General features: G+C 50.5%; 1 long non-coding RNA gene across 1 annotated transcript in view; it reads left to right on the forward strand.

Moving 5' to 3' along the window:
* Positions 1-22,921, forward strand: part of LOC146808460 (uncharacterized) — a 147,755-nt gene that overhangs the window by 51,515 nt on the left and 73,319 nt on the right. The window contains exon 2 of the long non-coding RNA XR_014967991.1: positions 13,509-13,600. This is a non-coding gene — a long non-coding RNA (uncharacterized LOC146808460). The remainder of the gene's footprint in view (positions 1-13,508; positions 13,601-22,921) is intronic.

Raw genomic sequence — 22,921 nt, forward strand, 5'->3', positions numbered from 1 at the left:
TGGGTGGTCCCTCCTCATCATTATTTATTTTGTCCCACTTTTGCCTCAAACCCTGTTTGAATTTTTCCTTTTTGGGAACCACCAGACTTTTTAGTGTTGCTGCAGATTCAGGGAGCCATTTTAGCTACCCCTGAAACTTCTGTCTGAGGGCCTGAAGCACAAAATGGTGGCCACCTGTGACATCACCAGCATCCACTGGAACCTACCAGCACCTTCCAGAACATTCCAGAAGATTCCAGAACTCTGTGACAGTTGGAGGCGGTTTAGAATGTTGGGAGGTTAAGAGAGAGTGTTGGCAGTTGGAGCTGGCAGTTGGCACCTGACTGGTGAAGGGAGAGCAGCACAACAGTGAAGGAGGAAGGAGTGAAGCAGCAGGGGTGGAAACTTGTGCCTGGAGTGGGGTCCATAAACCCACCCTTGATACTAGTCCCTACTGATGGATCCCAGCCTGTAGCCCTGTGTGGGAAGAAGCCAGAAAAACTCATCCTAAGGACCTGGACAGCAGGAACAGGCCTTAGAAGCAGAAAGCAGCAAGATCCTGACCTGGAAACTGGTTTCCCTGGAGTCCGGCGTCGAGTAGCCTGAGACCTGGAGCCCGAGGTGGAGAAGCGGCGCTGACTGAAGAAGCAGACGTCGTACCCGGAGCCGCCTGAGGTCGTGAGAGGGCGCCGACGGAGGTCGTGAGGAATACCAGAGGTCGAGGAGGAAGTTAACCGAGGTCGAGTGAGCGGCGTCATCGGAGGAGTGAAGTCCGCCCTCCGGAGTCGTCGGAGACCGAGGTGAGGTGAACCGGAGGTCGGGAGTGAGGATCGCACTCCGGAGTCGCCCGGAACCTGAGAGGAGGAGCACCGGAGGTCGGGGGTGAGGATCGCACCCCGGAGTCGCCGGAAGTCGACATCGAGGCCAGGCCGACCGACGTCATCGAAGCCGAGAGCGCCATCGGACCGGAGCCGCCCGAAGTCGACATCGAGTAGAGACCGCCTGACGCCGTCGAATCGGAGGTCGAGATCGAACCGAGGCCGCCGACATCGGACCGGAACCGCCTACCGGCGTCGTCAAAGAACTGACATTGTGCCGAGGCCGCCGAGACCGAACCGGAACCGCCTCACGGCATCGACACGACTCCAGCGGCGTCGGAACATCAGAAAAAGGGCAGTAAGTGGAGTAGAGGGCGCCTAAGGCCCTGTGGAGACCTGAGAGACTGCTCTAAGGGGCTAGGGAGGTGCTGAAACCAACCTGACTGTGCCTGGGGTGAACTGGGACTAACCTAGAGAGGTTGTGTGGAGAGAGAAAGCCAGGGCACTGGTATTCCCCCCTTGATCTACCTCAGTTTAGGCCTCAGCCTTGTCCCAGCCAGGGAGTAGAACCCCTCAAGCCTTCCACAACCCTACAAGCTGTGCCTGGGCCAAATCAGCCCTTAGGAATTGAAAAGTGATCTGATTACATGAGTGTTGCTGTATACTTTTAATTATTAATTGGGGGCACTGTATTTATTGAGTTTTACCTATTTATTGCTTCACTATATTTATTGGTCCACAGGACTTGTTGGTGTACAATATTTATTGGTACAGTATTTATTGCCTCAGAATATTTAATTGCCTGTATTACCTGCACTGATATTTATGTCCCTTGTATTTATGATCATCCCTATCTATTGAGTCTTTAGACAGTATTTATTTGACCTGCACTATTTAAAATTTGTATATTGTGATTGACTCAGTTATTTTTCCAATCAGCAACTAAGAGAAAAAGATAAAGAAAGATATTTTCATAATTTTTACGGTGTAGAGTCGTTTTTGGAACGGATGCACGCATGGTTATTGTATGGGTATATTGTATGCTTAGCACGGTGCCTGTTTCCTGACCACTCGAGCCAAGCTACCACAGTGTGTTCGGGAAGTCCACCACCACCCTGCGGAGTGGGAGTGGGCTGTTTCCAACAATGCATAAGATCAGCCTGAGAGTGTCCACAAGACCAACAAGCTTGTTTTGAGTATGTGAACAAGTGGTTATAGACACTGGAGTATAATCTAATCTATGGTTTAGAAAAAATATTGAGTGGTGGAGGCAGTTTTGGAAATTTGTAATGTCCTAGACCAAATTTTGGTCCAGATTAAGACAGTCCAGGCACATCCCAAATCAGCTTCCCAAGCAAGTTTTATCTTGGTTTTAGCTCGAGAAGAGTCTGGGCATAAAAAGTATTTATAAATAGAGGAAGCTTTAGAAGGGAGCTTAAGCAAATGCAAAATAGAGGAATTGGGGCGAGAGTAGAAGAATGAGAGGAAAGAGAATAAAGGCTATCTAAGACCAGATCTACAAAAAAGAGAAAATGTATACAAAAGGAGCGTGTACGATTGAAAATCAGACGAAATTCAGGAAAAGAACGAGGATCCCTACCCTCAAATCTCTGACCCAAATGATACTCTATTGATGCCAAGATTTCCAATATAAAGGTAGCCTAATAATAGTAATAAGATGATTATACCTTAGAGGAGACTGTAAAAAGGAATCATGGGTAAAAGTTTGCGAAGAATAACACAATTTCAAAAAAAGAAACTAGAATGTTTGTGTAAATGTGAAGATGTGAAAGGGTTTTTTAAAGGGAAAAGAAGGACTTGTCACAAACAGAAAACCTTATTGTAAATACGAAAGTCAGGAAAATTTACCCCCCCCCGACTGGTCTGGGTCTCTTAAGATAAGAAAGGACTAGTCTAGGTTTGTTCTTCCAAATAAATTTAGATAAAACAGAATCAATTTGTTTAAAGTCAGTAAGTGGTATATGATCCGGAGTCATAGACTAAATATATAACAAAATGACTGTAACCTTCATTTCGATGAAGTCAAGACGACGATCACAAAGATAAGAACAGACAGTTCCAAGAAGAAAGGAGTTTATCAATTCTAGCCAGACCTTCTTTCGTATTTATAGTAATAGAGGACTTAATGGAGTTCATAAACCAAATGCCCAAATATTTCATCTTAGAGCTGTTCCAGTGGAAACCAGTGAAGTCATAAGAATATTTTACACAAAATGTAGTGTTGGGTAGCACCTCCTGTTTTATCATAGTTCATGTTATAATCAGAGACAGAAGAGAATGCCGAGAGTTCCTCAAGCAAAACTGAAAGGATAACATCTGGATTAGAAAGGAAAAACAGAACGTCATTTGCATAAACGAAAGTTTCAAATGTTGGTCATCATATTGAAAGCCTGATATAGGATTATTTCTGCGAATTAGAGATAAAAACGGTTTAAGGGTGACTACAAAAAAAAAGGGAGGCAAAGGGCAACCTTGAGGAACACGTCTTATTAGTGGCAAAGAATGAGATATACTTCCATTTACCAAAAAAGAAGCCATCAGGGCTGTTTAAAGTAAAGAAATTAGCAATATTATTTTCAGAACAAATCCATGCCAAGCTAGAGATTTAAATAAAAAAGACCAGTCAACCCTATCAAAAGTTTTTTCAGCATCGATAGCTACAGCAGCTAGGGAAGACTGTAAAGAAGAGGCTTTGTTTAAGACATTAGGAAATTATCTAGAATTATCAGAGGTCATACTTCCCTTAAAAATCTCAGGTTGCTCTTTGCAAATTAGCTTAGGGAGGAAAGGTTCAAGACGAAAAGCAAGTATTTTAGCAAAAATCTTGTAATCTACGTTAACAAGAGATATTGGATGATAATTTTTACAATAAGATGGATCACGCCCCTCTTTGTGGATAAGACAAATGGTCGCTTCTTAAAATTTACCGCCAGCTGTACCAGTATGAAGAAAAAAACTGAAAAAGATACAAAAGTCAAGGAGGCAACAAATCTGAGAAGCAGCACTTCTGGTGGTCGCCAGAGCAGCTCAAAGCTATACTAGATAACGGAGGCTCAGCCACTATCTTACTACTGGATCTAAGCACAGCATTCAGCACCGTGCATCATGCCATTTTAAAAAGACAGACTAATGGAAGTGGGAATTCAGTATAAGGCATTAGATTGGCTCACTTCCTATCTGGAAAACAGATCTTATCAAGTCATGGACAAAGACTGCTTCTCGGAATGCTTGCCAACTACTTGTGGTGTCACACAGGGATCGTCACTCAGCCCCACACTGTTCAACATATATGTGCATCAGCTTGCCACTAGTACAGGAATTTGACTTATCGGCGGTCTCCGGTGTGAATGACACGGAGGTGGCTGTCTCTATGACAAATAGTCCTAATCTATGAAATCAACAATTGGCCCCCTCCTTAGATAAATTGGCCCTCTGGATGTTGAACTGCTGCCTAAAGCTAAATGGTGATAAGGCAAAATTAATGATACTAGGAAACCAGGCAATACATAGACTTCTGAGTAGCTGGCCAGATGACATGGGCAACCCCTGTGATCCCAAACATGCGATAAAGAAATTTGAGAGTCTGGTTGGATAGCTCCCTAGCAATGGACCACCAAGCAAATAAATTGTCTGGCATCTGCTTCTCAGAATGATCAGGAAGATACTAGTACTGATCCCAGACCACCAAAGGAAAACCGTCATTCAATCCCTCATAGTCTCTTGTCTGGACTACGGCAACTCTCTTTATGTGGGTGCGCCCAAATATGTAATAAAGAGACTTCAGACCGTGTAAAATGCGGCAGCAAGGCTCCTTCTAAAGGTTCCTAGCTACGTTTCTGTAAAATAATTCCTCAAACAGCTTCATTGGCTGCCAATTGAGGCAAGAATTGAGTTTAAATACCTTTGTGATGCTCACAGGGCCATAAATAACAAGGATCCAGTAAAGATCAAAGAGTTGGTAGCTACGTAAGTTCCAACTAGAATCCTGAGATCCTTGCAACTACATCTCCTCAGTACAACCAGGGTTAAAAGGTTGAGATGGGGAGGAAGATCATTTGCACACTTGGTACCAAAGCTGTGGAACCACCTCCCACCCAGCCTCAGAGCACTGCAAAATGAACTTTCCTTTAAGAAGAAACTGGAGACCTGTCTGTTTTCCCTTTAATGCACTAGGGGGCTCAGTTATCAGCACAACACTCACCAGTGCTGGGAAGCCCTCGAGTATGTGGAAATTAGCCTTTTTAGGGGCTCACCGGTGCAGGGGTTCACCCTTCTCTGTCCATTGGTTCTTAAACCAACAAAGTAGAGATTGGCACGGAAGCTGGAATATCAAAGAACAAGATTATTAATCACTCATGAGTGGGACTACATCAATACAGTACCCTCAGGCCACTGTAGGGGGTAGTTCATGGAATACAGAAACCAGGGGCCTTTTATACAGGCTTTGTTGCTGAGTAGGCATGGGGACTCAAATGGGAGGTACAGGCATACACAGGAATAGCTACTGAGTAACATGGACAGATAGAAATCACTTAGTCAACAGGTTGGGAGGAGAAACAGAACTGCTTACATCAGTTGGACTAGCCTGACAGTTACACTCTAAGGGCCCGACTCACAGAACTAACTTAAGACAAAATCCTAAACTTACTACCATTTTGGTATTCACAGAAGGCACTTACTCATTTTGGTATTCACAGAAGGCACTTACTCATTTCGGTATTCACAGAAGTTAGGAGTCCTAACTTTAGGACTCCTAAATGCCTTCTGTGAATACTGAAAGTCTTAAAGTTAGGATTTTTCTCAGTGTAGGAGTAGTAAAGTTAGGACTCCTAACTTTAGGACTCCTAAATGCCTTCTGTGAATACCGAAAGTCTTAAAGTTAGGATTTTTCTCAGTTTAGGAGTAGTAAAGTTAGGAGTCCTAACTTCACTACTCCTAAACTGAGAAAAATCTCCTCCACATAAACTATCTGGAACTAACAGCTGGTCTCTACGCCCTCATGAGTTTCAAACACTCACTTCAAGGGAGGTCTGTCATTCTAACCCTTGGTTGGTCTGTCTGAACCCGGAAGTGAGTCCCAAACAGGTATGGTCTCAGCTTCTTCAGTGCCCAGACCACAGCAAATGCCTCATGCTCAATTGCACTCCATCTCTGTTCCCGGGGAAGTAACCTCCTGCTTAGGAAGGCTACCGGTTGGTCGAGTCCCTCCTCATTGATCTGTGACAGAACAGCCCCTATACCATGCTCTGAGGCGTCTGTCTGGACAACAAATTCCTTTGAAAAGTCAGGTGCCTGAAGCACGGGTGCGGTGCACATGGCACTCATCAGGGCATCAAAAGCCTTCTGACAGGTGTCAGTCCAGTTTACCTTCTTTGGCTGCCTCTTAGAAGTCAGCTCAGTCAAGGCTGCAACAATGTTGCTATATCCCTTGACAACCCTCCTGTAGTACCCTGTGGGTCCTAAGAAGGCTCTCACCTGCGTTTGAGTCTTGGGGGGTTCCAACGCCAGGATAGTTTCAATTTTGGGCTGAAGGGGCACCACCTGGCCGCTCCCCGCCTGGTGCCCCAAATACACTACAGAACCCTGCCCAATCTGGCACTTATTGGGTTTGATTGTGAGGCCTGCCTTCCGCAGTGCTATCAATACCTCCCAGAGGTGGCGCAGGTAGTCCTCCCAAGAGGAGCTAAAAACCGCAATGTCATCCAGGTAGGCGGCACTGAAGTCTTCCAGCTCAACCAACACCCTGTTGACCAACCTCTGAAAGGTGGCAGGGGCATTCTTCATTCCAAAGGGCATCACCCGGAACTGGTAGTGCCCATAGGGTGTGGAGAATGCTGACCTCTCCTTTGCTCCCTCGGTCAAGGCGCCCTGCCAATACCCAGACGTCAAATCAAATGTGCTGAGGTATTTTACAACCCCCAACTGATCTACGAGCTCATAGTCTCTGGCGATGGGGTGCACGTCAGTCTTTGCGACTGAATTGAGGCCCCGATGGTCCATGCAGAACCAAAGTTCGGGGGTGGTACCAGGCGCTGCAGCTTTTGGTACCAGGACCACTGGGCTGGACCAAGGGCTGCTAGAGGACTCAATCACCCCAAGGGAAAACATTTTGGTAGCCTCATCCTTAATGTAGGCCCTTACCCAGTCAGTCACTCTGTAAGCCTTGTGCTTAATGGGAGGACTGTCCCCAGTGTCCACGTCATGGACACACCAATCAGTGACACTAGGCACCAGGGAGAACAGATCACTGAATTGCCCCAACAGTTGGCGACAATCACCCTGCTGCTCAGGAGTCAGTGTGGTGGAGAGGACCACACCCTCCACTGACCGATCTCGTTCCCTTGCACACAGGAGGTCAGGAAGGGGCTCAATCTCCTCCTCCATCCCAGCATCTGTGACCAGAAGCATGCCCACTACAGACCGCTCAAAGTGGGGCTTCAGGCGGTTAACATGCAGGACCCGCAAGGGGTTCCTGGGAGACTGCAAGTCCACCACGTAGGTAATAGGAGTCTTGCGCTCCACCACCTCAAAGGGGCCGGTCCGCCTATCCTGGAGCGCACAGGACTCCACTTGGGGCCATGACCCAAACCTTTTGTCCAGACTGAAACTCGATCAGAGTGGCATTCTGATTGTGGCAGTGTTTCATCTCTTCCTAGCTGGCTTCCAGGTTTGCCTCACCAAGTTTCCTGAAACGCTGAGTCTGGTTCCTGAAGGCCAGCATGTAACTAAATACATCCTAGGGAGGTTTCCTGGGAGATTGCCCCCAGTCTTCCTTTACCAGACTCAGAGGCCCTCTTACAGGGTGACCATAGAGCAGCTCAAAGGGACTGAACCCTAAGGACTTCTGTGGCACCTCACGGTAAGCAAACAGGCATGGCAAGAGGACATCCCACTTACACCTCTTGGGCTCACCTAGGCCCATAATCATACCCTTAAGGGTCCGGTTGAATCTCTCAACCAGCCCATTACCCTGGGGGTGGTAAGGAGTGGTGAATTTATATTACCCCACACTCCTCCCACAGAGACTTCATGTACTTGTAGATGAAGTTAGTTCCCCTATCGGACACCATCTCTCTGGGGAATCCCACACGGGAGAAAATCCCCATCAGTGCCCGTCCCACCACGGGGGCCGTCACTGTCCTGAGCGGGATTGCCTCAGGGTACCTGGTGGCATGGTTCACCAAGACCAGGATGAACCTGTTGCCCATGGCTGTTTTGGGATCCAGAGGCCCCACAATATCGATGCCCACTCTCTTGAATGGGATACTCACAACGGGAAAGGGCAGTAGTGGGGCTTTAATCTTCCCCTCACTCTTCCCACTTGCCTGGCAATTCTCACACGTCCTGCAATGAGCATCTGAGCTCCTGCGCATCTGGGGCCAATAGAAGTGGGTGACCAGCCTCTCAAAGGTCCTGAAGCGCTAGGGTACCACCAGCACACCGGCTGACCCAGGCTCAGCAACCTTAGGCTCGCTGTAAAGGAGGTCATTCTCCCAATAGATCCACTGTGACCCTGTCTGATCACCTGCTGCCTGGGTGGCGGCCTGTCGCCGCACCCCCTCAAGAGAAGGGCTGGTTCTCTGTTGCTCACAAAATTCCTCCCTGGAGGGCCCCCCTTCCTGCTGCCAATGGGTCAGCTCCGGTAGGTCCCCCAGTTCAGCCACTTGTTCCCCTGTAGGTTCCAGGGCATCCCCCTCAAGGTCTGCTCCCTCCGGGACCGTGGGAACCGCGGGGGCTGGTTTCCCACGCCCCCTAACCCTTCTCTTTAAGGCAGGTGCCTGGGCCATACTTTCAGGCTCCAGACCCTCCTGAACACCCTTCTGAGCTGTCATGGACAGCGTGGTCGCACATGCCCACTCAGGCAGACCCAACATTTCCAAATTAGACTTTCTCTACAGCGTAGCCCACGGGGAGTTCTCTAGATCATTGCCCAACAGACAGTCTACAGGCATGGCGGGCCTCACAGCCACTTGAAGAGTTCCTGAGACCCCCCTCCACTCGAAGGGAACCTGAGCCACCTCACACTGGCTCTGTGAGTTGTCTGCTGACACTACGGGGCAGAATGCATGGGGGACAACCTGCTCTTTGGACACCAACCGGGAGCTGACAGCAGTCACACTAGCTCCGGTGTCCCTGAGAGCCTCCACCCTATGGTCATTGATGGTCACCCACTGACGGTACTTCTTAGTGTTATTAGGCAGTGTGGGGTTAGGGACCTTCTCAAAGTCTCCTAGCGAGACAAGGATTAACTCTATGGGATCCCACCCACCTTGGACCTCTACATCCTCCCCTCCAGGGCTACACTGGCTACAATCTGGTGGGATGGTGCGCGGGGTGGTGCACAAGGGGATGCATTGGGGTCCCTCTGGGGACACTGGGGATCATAATACCGGTGGCCCACTTGACCATACTTGAAACAAGTGAGTGGCCCCCTCTGAACAGACCTACCTGTCGGGGACACTGGCTTCTTCTCAGGGGGAGGCTGGGACACCACTGCTTGGTTCCCTTGGGAATTACTTTGGGGCCCTCTCTGGAACTCCCTCGGCTTACCCTTGTCCCCCGCACTTCTCTGCTGGGGCCCCTCTCACCTCTGGCAAAGTCTCACACAAAACCTTTGCGGACCCGGGTGCTCACCCAGCGGTCCGCCTCCTCAGCAAGCTTCCTAGGGTTAGTCAGCTTGCTATCAATCAGGTGCTGGCGTAGCTCTGGAAAACAGTTACTAGAACAATGCTTCCACGCAAACAAATCATACAATTGCTCAAAAGTTTCCACTTTGCTACCTTTTTCCCAGCGATTCATTGCTCTGCAGAAAAAAGACACATATTCAACCCACTTAGTACCCTCTAACTTCTTACAGGCTCTAAACCTCTGCCTGTACATTTCTGGGGTCAAACCATAACGGGTCATCAAAGCTTCTTTCATATGGGCATATGCCATCCTGCTCTCCTCAGACAGGTCCAACAGGGTATCCCTACCATCACTCACAAAGCGTCCCCACAATCCCGCTCCTCATCCTTCTCGGGACCTGGTGGTACACCATTGCTATCTCATATGCAGCAAACCATTGCCCAATATCCTCACTCTTGTGAAAATCCTTAATGACATCCTTAATAATATAAACTCTACCCTCAGGAGTTACTAAAGGTATGCTGCCACCAGAGGGGGAGACCGGGACACTCCTCACCCTGATCGCTATCTCCTTCAACATTCTCTCATGCTCCATTCTCATTTTCTCACGTTCAATTGACAATCGATCCTTCTCAATGTCTAACTTCTTACTCTCAAGGTCCTTCTGACCTTCCAATTTAGCCATCTCCAAACTATGCCTCCTATATCTCTCCCTGTCCTCAAGCTCTTCTGGGGTCAAGCTCCTTTGGGATACACTGGTACCTGGATTGGAGTGTGTTCTATCTCCCCCCCCCCCCTTACTGCATCATCCTGCTGCCCTCCAACTGCTGGTACTCCTCCTTCCTAGAGAGACCTATCATGGGGACTGCGAATTGCTCAGAAAATGACTGCAGATGTCTGGCAGTATAGGTATCTAATCTTTCCTCCTCAAAGGTGAGATCCTCCGAAGCATTGGATGTTGGCCTTCCCATATTAGCAGTACTCATGGCTGCGATCAACAATTCAATACTAGAGCAACCAACCAAAATGAAAATCGAAGGGGAAAAAAAAAAAGTGTGTGGCTGCGCTTTGGTCGGCACTCACTAGTGGCGTCTACCAGTTATTGTACGTGAATCATAAATGCAAGTCCTGATCCTCACCGCTGACCGCCAATGTTAGAAATGGGGGTCTCTAGTTGGCAATGGCTGGCGCCAATGTCCAAATAGGGACCCTTCTTCCTAAGTCAGGGCAAGTGGGCTACCCCCTTTAATAACCCCTGCTCAACCCTGTGGTAACGTAGCACAAGCAGTTAGGCCTTACTCAGAGGCAGTGTGTGAAGCATTTATGACCATGCACAGTAAGGCAGTAATGACACCACAAAAGGACACAACTCAAGTAGGTATAGAAAAATAGTATCTGTATCTAAGGTTTAACACAAGACTCTCAAAGCGTTTTAACAAGCCGCAATGCACGTAAATCAGTATGGACTTAAAAAAGCAATAACGTATTCACCAGAATGTGGCACTGACTGAGTTCAAGGCCTGAGTCTACGCGACCCGTTGCGTACCAGATACCTGCCGTTGGATGGGGACACAGCACGCAGCTTCTTGAAGAAGCGGAGATGGTGACAGGCGGACTCCCAGCGACCACAATTCTTGACAGCAGTGGTCCGCAACGTGCACCCACAATGGTTCGGGCACTCTGGGACAGGTGGGCTCGCAGCGGTAGCAGCACGCGGCAGCAGCACGCGGCTGCGGCGGCCCGGGCTGGTGGTGGCGATGACTCTCGTCATGCTGCTCTGTGGCGGGCTCACAGCGGCAGCAGCTCTCTTAGCTGCGTCGGCCCACAGGACAAAATCATGATGGTGCAAAGTTGGCAAAGGTGCGGGCACTCAGTGGCAGTAGCTCTCTCTTAGCTGTGGCGGCCCACAGGACAAATTCGCTATGATGCAAAGTTGGCCAAGGGGTGCGGGGACTCAGCGGCAGCAGCTCTTTCTTAGCTGCAGCAGCCCACAGGACGAATCACGATGATGCAAAGTTGGCCAAGGTGCGGGCACTCTGCGGCAGCAGCACTCTCTTAACTGCGGCGGCCCACAGGACAAAGGATGATCTCGACCAGGCTGGCACAACGGTGGGCTCTCAGCGGCGGCAGTTCTCTCTAGGCTGCGGCAGCCCACACAGAGTTAACAAGGGTTACTAGTCCGCGTTCATCACAGTAGTACTAGAGGCTCCGGAATATTCGACGGAGGCCTCACCTGCAAGTAGAATCTCTCGCACAGGAATTCAGAAGGCTGACGGGGTGAAGTCTAATGTCCCTGAGACTTCAGCAGCAGGCACTCTCAATTCAGGACCTAGGGTAGTTTCTTCAGCAAGCTCGGTGAAAGTTTCAAAGTCCTTTCCTCTTCCACACTTGAAAAAGGTTTCAGCGCAGCGTTTTATACCTAAAAAGTCTTTGTTCTCTAAAGTCACAAATCACTGAATCCAACCAGAACCAGTTCGGTGGGGTCGGGGAGCACTTGGTTTACGAGGCGACATCCTGCCCTTTGAGAATCAGGTGGTCTGCTATCAGACGCCCAGTGGGAGGTGGAGCCATCATTCACCTTGCCAGGCACGGCCCTGCTCAGATCAAAGAGTCACCCCTCCCCATGCTCTGAATGCTCATCTCTCTCTCTCCAGCCAGGTCTCACCCAGCAGGCCCTGGTGCTCCAAAACCAGACGGCCAATACACATACTAGCAAAGCCCACAGGAAAGCTTAGGCAAGAAAATACCTTGTTTCTAGAAGCGGCATTTTCGAACACAGGATATGCAAATGATCCTCACTAAATGATGTATCTCAAGGTCCTGAGCTTTAACTTATCAAATTCGAATTTCCTATCAGGTACCTGGGGGCAGGTAGGATTATGGAATGTAATACTTAGCCCACCCATTCTGGCCTATGCGAACGGTTAGCCTCACAATAGTAAACAGTGAAATTGAGGGTAACTCGCTATTAGAACATGCTACACAGACATATTTTAAAAGCTGCTTCGGTGGGTAGCGCAAATCAGCGCTGCAGGCCCACCAGCAGTATTTGGTCTACCAGCCCTGGGCACACACAGTGCACTTATAATAGGGACTGACAGGTAAACCAAACGAGCCAATTATGGTTATCCCAATTCATACAGTCATCTTTACACAGGGAGAATTCGCGCTGTGGCACTGATTAGCAGTGGCACAGCGCCCAGAGCATCTAAATCCAGCCAACATAAAAGATAGGAAGCGAAAAGAGGAAGGGAGACCCGCGCCAATGATGCCAGGTCTAACATCGATATACCATGTAGGCACTAAGGTATGGGGTCTGCTGACAAAGCCCAGAGATCTTCTATTATATAATAATACTTCTTCTTTTCAAAGGGAGGGTGGTTAGGCCTTATAGTCCTTTAGCCACTGTCTATATAAAATGACATCTCCAATTATATCCCTGCAACAGTTTCAGGAGCTTCAGGCACCTGAAACATAGACTAAAATGGCTCAGCGCCATGAAGGCTCATCTGCTTACCACGGGCATGGCTTGGAAGGGGCAACTGGATGTGTAGAAATAAAAGAAGACGAGACAGGGGCACTGGGGTTCATTGGATGAGAGGTTAGTGAAGCATGGGAGTGGGTGAGCGTGATGGGTCTAAGCAGCAAACCAACCCTATTGTGGCATGCGTGACATCAGCCAAGTAATGAAAATCCTATACTCCACATTTTCCATTACTTATAATTGGAGTGTATGCTCGTAGACTTCTGTATGAAGTAGTGCTTGTTGTGAGCCCGGGACCCTCGTTCAGAATGAGCAGCTGAATAGCGAGTGTCTTCTTAATGTCTGACTATTGTGTGAAAAATGGCTGGTCAATGAGTAAGAAGACTTCTAGGCCAGCAACAGACTGAAGACTTGGCTCTTCTACAGCCCCTATAGGACACTCTGCAGAAGAGATGTTTGGCAATTGAGTCAAAGATAACTTTCTTCCCTTAGGATGTCTCTGTACTGAAGAATTGATATCTGTCTTTCACCTGTAACTGAACAGCCTTTGCTAAAAACCTCTTTACTGATTTTTGCAGGATGAGCCATATCTGAAGGAGCAGACCCAGAATAGTCGTATAGCACAAAGGCCATGTGGTTCAGGAACAAGCACAAGGGGCTCACAGAAGAAGTAAGGAGTAACCAATTTCTTTCACTAGAGACAGACTTGGCTAGTCCCATAACTGGGATGGACAATCTCACAATTCTGCCAGAGTATGGTAACCTACACTCAGTGGCCACATCTCATATCCCAGTTTGTGTCCTTCTGGCCTCATCTTTTCTCAACATCCACATTGAGCCTGAGGGTTTATTTTGACTCCTGCATTTGTCACTCCCTTGTTACTGCATCAATATCCTTCACTTGTTTTCAGCCTCCTCAACATCTCATTCTTTTTGGCTAGACCCTGAATATTCTGTTCTCAAGGGAAATATTGTAAAATATACTCAATGCATTGCTATGTTACTCCATCCTTCCCTAGTAGAAAGATATCACCTATTCCCAGTCAGAGCTCCTCTCCTATCTTTCCCTTCCAGGAAAGAGCCAGATGGCTGAATCAAAGTCCCCGGCAAATTTGTGTTTTTTCCCCTCAAATTTGTTAAGAGCCGGACCTCAGTATCACCCAAGCCCTCTCACTTTGCACACTAAATGCCACACACGGAAAACATTGTCACACATTTCTGACCATGGACTATTATGGGTTGTCCGTAAACATAAAAGGGCACCAGCACCATCTCACCAAACTTGCCTTAAATATGCCTAAAGTAACTATAATTTGCGCCCGCACAAAACACAGTTTATGACCTTACATGTTACATCACTCATGACATGCTCTATAACATCATTGATAAAATCTCTGCAACATTTGAAGAGACATTTTTGATAACAAAACTGAGCATGGCAGTTGTGATTGATGGTTACTTTAGGGTACGATTATAATTTATTGAGATACCTATAACTGGTGAATTTCATTGGTTTTGTTTGTTTAACACGGTATGTTTTAACTGACATTTTCACCTAACTATAAAGACACATTAACCTTTTTCTCAGTGAATATATATGTGTATAACAGAGAGTCTGTAGCCACTCTGTAATTATAGTTATTATTCCCAGAGAAAGCCCATGCCGTGCACGAGCTATTTTTGGTGTTCTCCCTGCGGTGCCCATTTTTAGAGGCACTGCAGTGGGAATGTCAAAAACCAGCCTGTCAGACAGGAGAAAACTCCTAATTTGGCATGCGGTCTGACGACGCTTTGGTGGCGGGGCATACCCGGCCTGCACCACCAGAGTCCTAATCAGGCCCAAAAGTGTTGTCAAAACTATATTTTGCACATTCAATTGCAGAAGGGAAAATATAGTTTTAATGTCACACTTCGTATGTGTTCTGCGTTTTAAGCGGAAATATAGTGTAGTGCACTGTAATTTCAAAAAGGTTACAAATATGTACAGATTAATAAAGAAGAACTACTACAATATATTTACCATTAAAACGCAGAACGCAGACTAAGTGGGGTCTAAACAATATGGTTGTACTGCAGCACACCACAAACGTTTTTTTAAAATATGTTTAGTAACAAAGCATTTACTTATCTTCACACCCAGATAAACTGACTTGTACCTTCCTATCTGGTAAACACTATATTTACACTTAAATGCCAGAACATAGCCAGAGTGTGGACTAAACAATATGGCTGCTGTTTACTTTTGTAAACGCAGTCATTAGCCCAAGCTTTTCCAACCAGTAGCTCGTGAGCTACTGGTAGCTCTCTATAGCTATAACAAAATTGGTATGCAGTTCCTAATGTGAATGCAGGCGGAAGTATGTTAAGAGATAAGCTCTACTTAAGAGTAAGTAGTTGCACACGAAAGGGAGAAGAAACTTCTCCTTGTTGGAAAAAGACCCTCACACACCCAGCCAGCTAGATTCATGCTTCATCATCGTGTCTGCTCCTTATCGGGGTGGCGCTGCAATCCCCGATCGGCACCCGGGATGGGGCCTTCCTGGCGGAGATCTTTTTTCCAAAAGCCGGTGGGTGAAGTGCGTGTAAGGGCCCTAAATGGTGTAGGTGATAGTGATGTGTAGGAAAAAGTAAAATAGGGGAGAAGGTCCACTCAGAAAATTTTAATGAACGTGGCCCCTACCCTAATTAAAAATGAGACAAAACAACGCTAATCCCAACTCTAAGGATGTCGGTTAATTGCGTCTGTCAAGTGGTCAACATGTTTCTTGCCCTTGAGTCTATTTGATGGCAATTCGTCAGGACCAAAAGATCTACCTACACTTAAATGGTGGTGGTCTATAGTACAGTATACAGGTGACCACCCATACAGCACCCAAAGAAAGTGTGGTACCTGTAATTCTAAAAACACAGCCTGCAAGGTAAACATAGTGTGATTTACCTTTTTCATACTATTTTCTCTTCGTGAAAGCCCATTAGTTCCCCATACCATCTTCATGGAGGACTACCAGGGACTGAGCTTCGGTGACGGAGCAGCAGCTGAGATTCTGAGAGCACCATCTCTACTCGAGCCTGATGGCAGCGCAGCCTCCAGCAGCCATTCAGAGGATTGGGCCTCATTAGCTAACATGAAGCACGAGTGGCTTAAGATCACTCTACATGGGGCAATGATGACAGAATACCTCAGAGCTAACATTGCCCCCAACGGCTTGATTGTCAATAATGTCCCACGCCTATTCCTTGAGGACACTCTTTTCAAAAAAGAAATAATAAGAATTTAGAATAAGTCTAAATTTAGGACTACTAAATTGAGAAAAATCCTAATTTTAAGACTTTCGGTATTCACAGAAGGCATTTAGGAGTCCTAAAGTTAGGAGTCCTAACTATACTACTACTAAACTGCGAAAAATCCTAATTTTAAGACTTTCGGTATTCACAGAAGGCATTTAGGAGTCCTAAAGTTACGACTCCTAACTTCTGTGAATACCGAAATGAGTAAGTGCCTTCTGTGAATACCAAAATGAGTAAGTGCCTTCTGTGAATACCAAAATGGTAGTAAGTTTAGGATTTTGTCTTAAGTTAGTTCTGTGAATCGGGCCCTAGGGGTCTGGCTTGATTGGAACTTTGACTTAAAGGAACAAGCACGCAAAGTAGCAGCCAGCTGCTATGGCCTTCTGAGAATGATCAGGAGGATACTTCCCCTGCCAGACAATTGCTAGGCCAAGCTCTTATTCTATCACGATTGGACTTTGCTAATGCTGTTTACCTGGGAGCCCCTCAGGCCACCACCAAAAGACTTCAAACGGTGCAGAATTGTGCGGCCCGTATGTTGTTGAATATTCCCAGACACACCTCAGCAAAATCCGCCCTCGCTACCTTGCATTGGCTGTCTGTCCAGGAAAGAATTCAATTCAAGGCAATGTGCATCATACATAAAGCACTCTTTGGAAATGGCTCGCTCTTGATTTGTCCCTGGATTCAATTCTATCGACCCAATAGAGCCCTTAGATCTGAGAACAAGGGCTTAATCTTAGTTCCCAAGATCAAACGATCTTGTAAGGAAACATGGTTCCTTTCTTCCTAGGAAGTGGTGGAGGTGAGCACCTTTCTCCATCCTCCTCACCTCCTTCTCCCTTTGACTGGCCATCACCATTTTCACAATTTTCAGAGCGGTGGGCCTTTGAATACTCAGCCAACAGCTACCGGAGCCTTTGTTTAGTTGGATGCGGGCCCATTGGTATATTTTGAAGTTTACATAAGGACCTTCCTTCCTTGAAAGACAAGTGAAGATAAGGGGTGAGGTCAAGCTCCTCAACCATGTCCTGTATGTCATTATGGTTATCTTCACTAATAGCTGGGTTCTTATTTTGAGACATACTAACAAAAAAGTTCTAACCCCTCTACCCTGGACTACAGTGACTTTTTAAATTTCTAAAATTCTAAAGGGACTTAAGCAAGGCCCTAACAAGACTTTTAGTAGTTTTGTAAAAATGGCAATTAAAAAAAAAAATCAGAATTCTGCGTCCCTGCTGGCCGCGGGTGCTGTGGTTCTAGGTGGGGACTTCAACGCTGTCTCTGCCCCAATGCTTGACTCTTCGGGACCGGTCTCGACGCCCCGCGCCGCACGGGCTAGACAGCTGGTGGGGTGGGCGGAGGCTCAGGGCTTGTGCGACGCCTGGCGTGTCTGGCATCCGCGCGAGCGGCGATACACCCACACCTTGGCCGCCCACCACACTCATGCGCGGATTGACGCAATCTTTGTCCCGTCCACCGAGTGTGCGGGCATCCAAGATGTCCGCATTCTTCCCAGAGGGATATCTGATCATTCCCCCGTCCTCCTGGGTCTGGGGCCCCCGCCCCAAGGGGCCCGTCAAATGTGGCGCTTCAACGCCTGGTTTCTCCGGGATAAAAGACTCTGCAAGTAGGTAGGGTCCGCGCTGGCGCAGTACTTTGGTGACAACGATTGGTCTGTCTCCTCGGCGGGCACCCTCTGGGAGGCGGGTAAGGCCACCATCAGGGGGGCCGCCAAGGCGTTGGTGGTGCGGCACCGCCAGACGCAGCTTCAGCAACTCACTGCCTGCGAGGCCCGGGCGTTGCGTCTGGAGCAATCTCTGTCCGCGGATGGGGATCCGGCCGTAGATCGTCAGCTGCGGCTTCTGCGGGAAGAGATTCGCCAATGGTCAATGGATGCGGCCAAGCTTCTTTGGCAGTCCTCGGTGGCGAGGGTCTACGGGTGGGGTGACAAGAATGGGGCTCTGCTGCACCGGCTGGTTACCTACCCCGGGGCGTCACGCATCATCACGGCGGTCACTGATTCAGAAGGCCAGCTTCAGTCCACCTCCGTGGCCATGGCAAACGCCTTCGCTCAATACTATGCTCAGCTGTACCGGGCCCGGGCGTCGGACTTATCCCTAGCTTCGCTGCTTGCAGCTCACAATTTAAAACTTCCTTGTCTTCGGTCCAGTGACTGGGAGAGTCTGGAGATGCCCATCTCTCTGGAGGAGATTGGGGAGGCGATCGGGCGCACGTCGGCGGGGAAGACCCCGGGACCGGATGGATTTCCGCAAGAATTTTACGCCGCCTACAAGGACCTTCTGACCCCTCGGTTGAGCGCCCTTTATGCTGATGCGGTTGAACGCGGCTCCTTCCGTCCAGAGGCCGATATGGCCACGATTGAGCGACAGGGCTCCTGTGAAGGCACAGGGGGACGGAGCGACCCCCTGTGCCTTCACAGACGGACGCTCCCTCCCACTGCTGCTACCTACCTGCCTCCGCTGCCTGACGCCTGTTTGCCGCTCCTCACCACCTACCTGACGCCGCTGCCTGCATCTCGCCTCCGCCTCCCAGGTTACGCCTGCTGCTTCCTGGTCGCTACCCACGCCGCTACCTTCACTCCTCACGCCCGCTGACCACCGCCACTTACCTGGTCACTCCTTGGGCTCCGTTGCTTCCCGCCGGTTTTCCCGCCGTTTTCTCGGCACCGCTGCCCCAGGCGCACACTCCCGCCTCCTCCTTCAGTCCCGCCCCCCCTCCCTGCCCATTGGCCACCCCGCTCCCGCCTCCCGCTGACCCTCCCTCCCGGCTCCTTATTTATGACGCCCCCTCCGCGACCGCGCAGCGGACGCGCGCAGCGGGAGCGCCGACTGAGCGCCGAAGGTGCGCCAAAGGTAAGCCCGTCTGCGCCCGTCCGCGCCTGGACCGCGCCCAGCGCCAGCCCCTCTGGTCCCCGCGCCCGCCAGCCCCCCTGCAGGATCTACGACTTCGCTACGCTCATCGCACTCAAAACCGCCCGAGCCCCCGGATGCTACCGAGCGTCCCCGCGACGCACCCATGGACCCTTCGCCTGCCGATCCTGCAACTTCTCTTGCCTCCAAACAAGCACCACGCCCACCAAGACGGACAACAGCAACCACCTCAAGTGCATCCTGCTCAACACCCGCTCCGTCCACAGACACGCCGTGGAACTCTGAAACCTCCTCGACACCGCATCTCCAGACGTCGCCTTCCTCACGGAAACCTGGATGAACGACTCTTCAGCCCCCGACATCGCCATAGCCATCCCGGACGGCTACAAGATCATCAGGAAGGATCGCGTCAACCAGACCGGAGGAGGCATCGCCATCGTACACAAGAGCACCATTCGCATCTCGACTGACTCCATCGACGTATTCAACGCCGCCGAATACCTGCACTTCCAGATCCACACCGACCCCAAGACTACCCTCAGAGGCACCCTCATCTACAGACCCCCGGGACCACGCGCACAGTTCTGCGAAGACATCGCCAACTTCATCAGCCCTCACGCCCTCCCCTCCGCCGACTACATCCTCCTCGGGGACCTCAACTTCCACCTGGAGAACAACAATGACCGCAACACCACCGCCCTGCTGGATAACCTCGCCAACCTCGGACTTCAGCAACTGGTCAACACCCCCACCCACTTCGCCGGCCACACGCTCGACCCACTCTTCTCGTCCAGCAAGCACGTCACCTTCAGCCACTCCACCGGACTTCACTGGACCGACCACAGCTGCGTCCATTTCAGCTTCAGAAAGAACACGGTCCACCATCACCCGAAGCAGGCTCCCCACAGAAACTGGAGCAAGATCACCGCCGACCAGCTCGCCACCTCCCTCAGCCAGAGCCCACCTGTCAGGACCACGGACCCTAACACAGCTGCCCTCGACCTCACGCAGTGGCTGACCTCCTGTGCCGACGACCTCGCGCCACTGAAGAACCCCCTCACCAGGCCCAGAAGCAAGAAGGCCCCCTGGTTCACCGACGAACTTAAGGACTCCAAGAAGGCCTGCCGCACCCTTGAGAAGGCCTGGCTCCTCAACAAGACCGCCGACAACAGAACAGCACTCAAACTCGCCACTCGCAGACATCACCAGCTCATCCGCACCACCAAGAAGAAATCTCTGCGGGAACGACTGGACAAGAACGCCCATGACAGCAAGGAGCTCTTCAACATCGTCAAGGAGTTCTCCAACCCCAGCACCGGCAACAACGACATCACTCCCTCACAGGACCTCTGCGACTCCCTCGCCTCGTACTTCCACCGCAATATCGCCAACATCCACAACAGCTTCGACATTTCACCCCCGCACCCATCGGTCGTACCTTCGCACCCCGCCGCCACCCTCCAGACATGGACCGAGGTGACCCCCGAAGACACGTCACGCATGATGAACACCATCCACTCCGGATCTCCGACCGACCCGTGCCCCCATCATGTCTTCAACAAGGCAGCCTCTACCATCGCACCCCACCTACGAGACATCATCAACACCTCCTTCAACACAGCAACCTTCCCGGAGAGCTGGAAGCACGCCGAACTCAGCGCTCTGCTGAAGAAACCAACAGCGGACCCGACCGACCTCAAGAACTTCCGCCCCATCTCGCTCCTTCCTTTCCCCGCCAAAGTCATCGAGAAGGTTGTCAACAAGCAACTGGCAGCCTTCCTCGAGACGAACGGATCCCTCGACCCATCACAGTCCGGATTCAGAGCCAACCACAGCACCGAGACCGCCCTCATCGCAGCCACCGACGACATCCGAGCCCTGCTCGACAACGGCGAAACAGCGGCACTCATCCTCCTAGACCTCTCCGCAGCATTTGACACTGTCTGCCACCGCACACTAGTCCAACGCCTCAACGACACCGGCATCCAAGGGAAGGCTCTGGAATGGATCATCTCATACCTCTCCGGCAGAACACAGAGAGTACGCCTCCCTCCGTTCCACTCCGAGGCCACCAAAGTCATCTGCGGCGTCCCGCAAGGATCGTCGCTCAGCCCCACTCTCTTCAACATCTACATGAAACCCCTCGCTGCCATCGCACACCAACACAACCTCAACATCATCTCCTACGCCGATGACACCCAGCTAATCCTCTCCCTCTCCAGAGACCCCGACACCGCCAAAGCCAGCCTGCACGAAGGGATGACAGACGTCGCTGAGTGGATGAACATCAGCCGCCTGAAACTGAACACGGACAAGACAGAAGTCCTCATCCTGGGACCATCACCCCCCGCATGGGACGACTCCTGGTGGCCCCCGGCACTAGGCACCGCACCTGAACCGACGGACCACGCTCGCAACTTGGGCGTCATACTGGACTCCTCCCTGTCGATGACCAGACAAGTCAACGCCGTCTCCTCATCTTGCTTCCACAACCTCCGCATGCTCCGAAAGATCTTCCGATGGATCCCGACCGAGACCAGGAAGACGGTCACCCACGCTCTTGTCACCAGCAGACTAGACTACGGAAACACTCTCTACGCCGGTACTACAGCCAAGCTTCAGAAAAGACTTCAGCGTATCCAGAACGCCTCCGCCCGACTCATCCTGGACGTCCCCCGACGCAGCCACATCTCGTGCCACCTGAGAGACCTGCACTGGCTCCCTGTCAACAAGAGGATCACGTTCAGACTCCTCACCCACGCACACAAGTCCCTCCACGACCTAGGCCCAGGGTACCTCAACAGCCGCCTCACCTTCTACACGCCCACCCGCCGGCTACGTTCCGCTAACCTCGCCCTCGCCGTCGTCCCTCGCATCCAGAGAGCCACCGCTGGAGGAAGGTCATTCTCCTACCTGGCAGCTAAGACTTGGAACTCCCTACCCGTCCACCTGCGGATGACCCAGGACCACCTGGCCTTCAGGAAACAGCTCAAGACCTGGCTGTTCGAGCAGTAGCAGACCCCCTTCCCCAAGCGCCTTGAGACCCTTACGGGTGAGTAGTGCGCGATATAAGTTCCATGATTGATTGATTGATTGTGGTTCTGCCCAAGTCCGCGCCGCCCTCTTGTGACAGGTCAGCTTACCGACCGATCTCCCTCATCAACACGGACATCAAACTCTACGCGGCGGTCCTGGCACAGAGGCTTCGGCCCTTTCTGCCCAGCCTGGTGCATCCGGACCAATGTGGCTTCATGCCGGACCGCGGTACTCGCCATTGCCTCCGTCGACTTCACGTGGCCCTGGCTCATCGCCACCGCATATCCCCATATCTCACGCTCCTACTCGCCGACTTCGAGAAGGCGTTTGATTCGGTTGGGTGGCCCTATCTATTTGAGGTCCTGACTCATATGGGTTTCGGCCCCAAATTTGTCAGAATGGTGCGGGTCCTCTACGCGCGTCCTCGAACCCGAGTGCTCGTTAACGGGGCGTTGTCGAAGCCGTTTCGGATCGGTCGGGGGACGCGGCAGGGGTGCCCACTGTCGCCTCTCCTCTTTGCCCTCGCTATGGAACCCCTTGCTGCCCTGGTCCGCGCGGACCCTCTTCTTCGGGGCTGGGAGTGGCCGGGTCTTGCGCCCGACAGAATAGCCCTTTATGCAGACGACGTGTTGTTGTACCTTAGCGACCCGGCGCGATCTGGTCCCCGTGCCCTCCATCTCTTGGGCCTTTTTGGCCGCGCGTCTGGCCTCTACTTAAACTCGCACAAATCGGTCCTTGTGCCTCTGCACCCCTCTCGGGAATGCTTTGACTGG

Source organism: Triturus cristatus, chromosome 8 (genome assembly GCF_964204655.1).
Source record: "Triturus cristatus chromosome 8, aTriCri1.1, whole genome shotgun sequence".
Classification (NCBI taxonomy): Eukaryota; Metazoa; Chordata; class Amphibia; order Caudata; family Salamandridae; genus Triturus; species Triturus cristatus.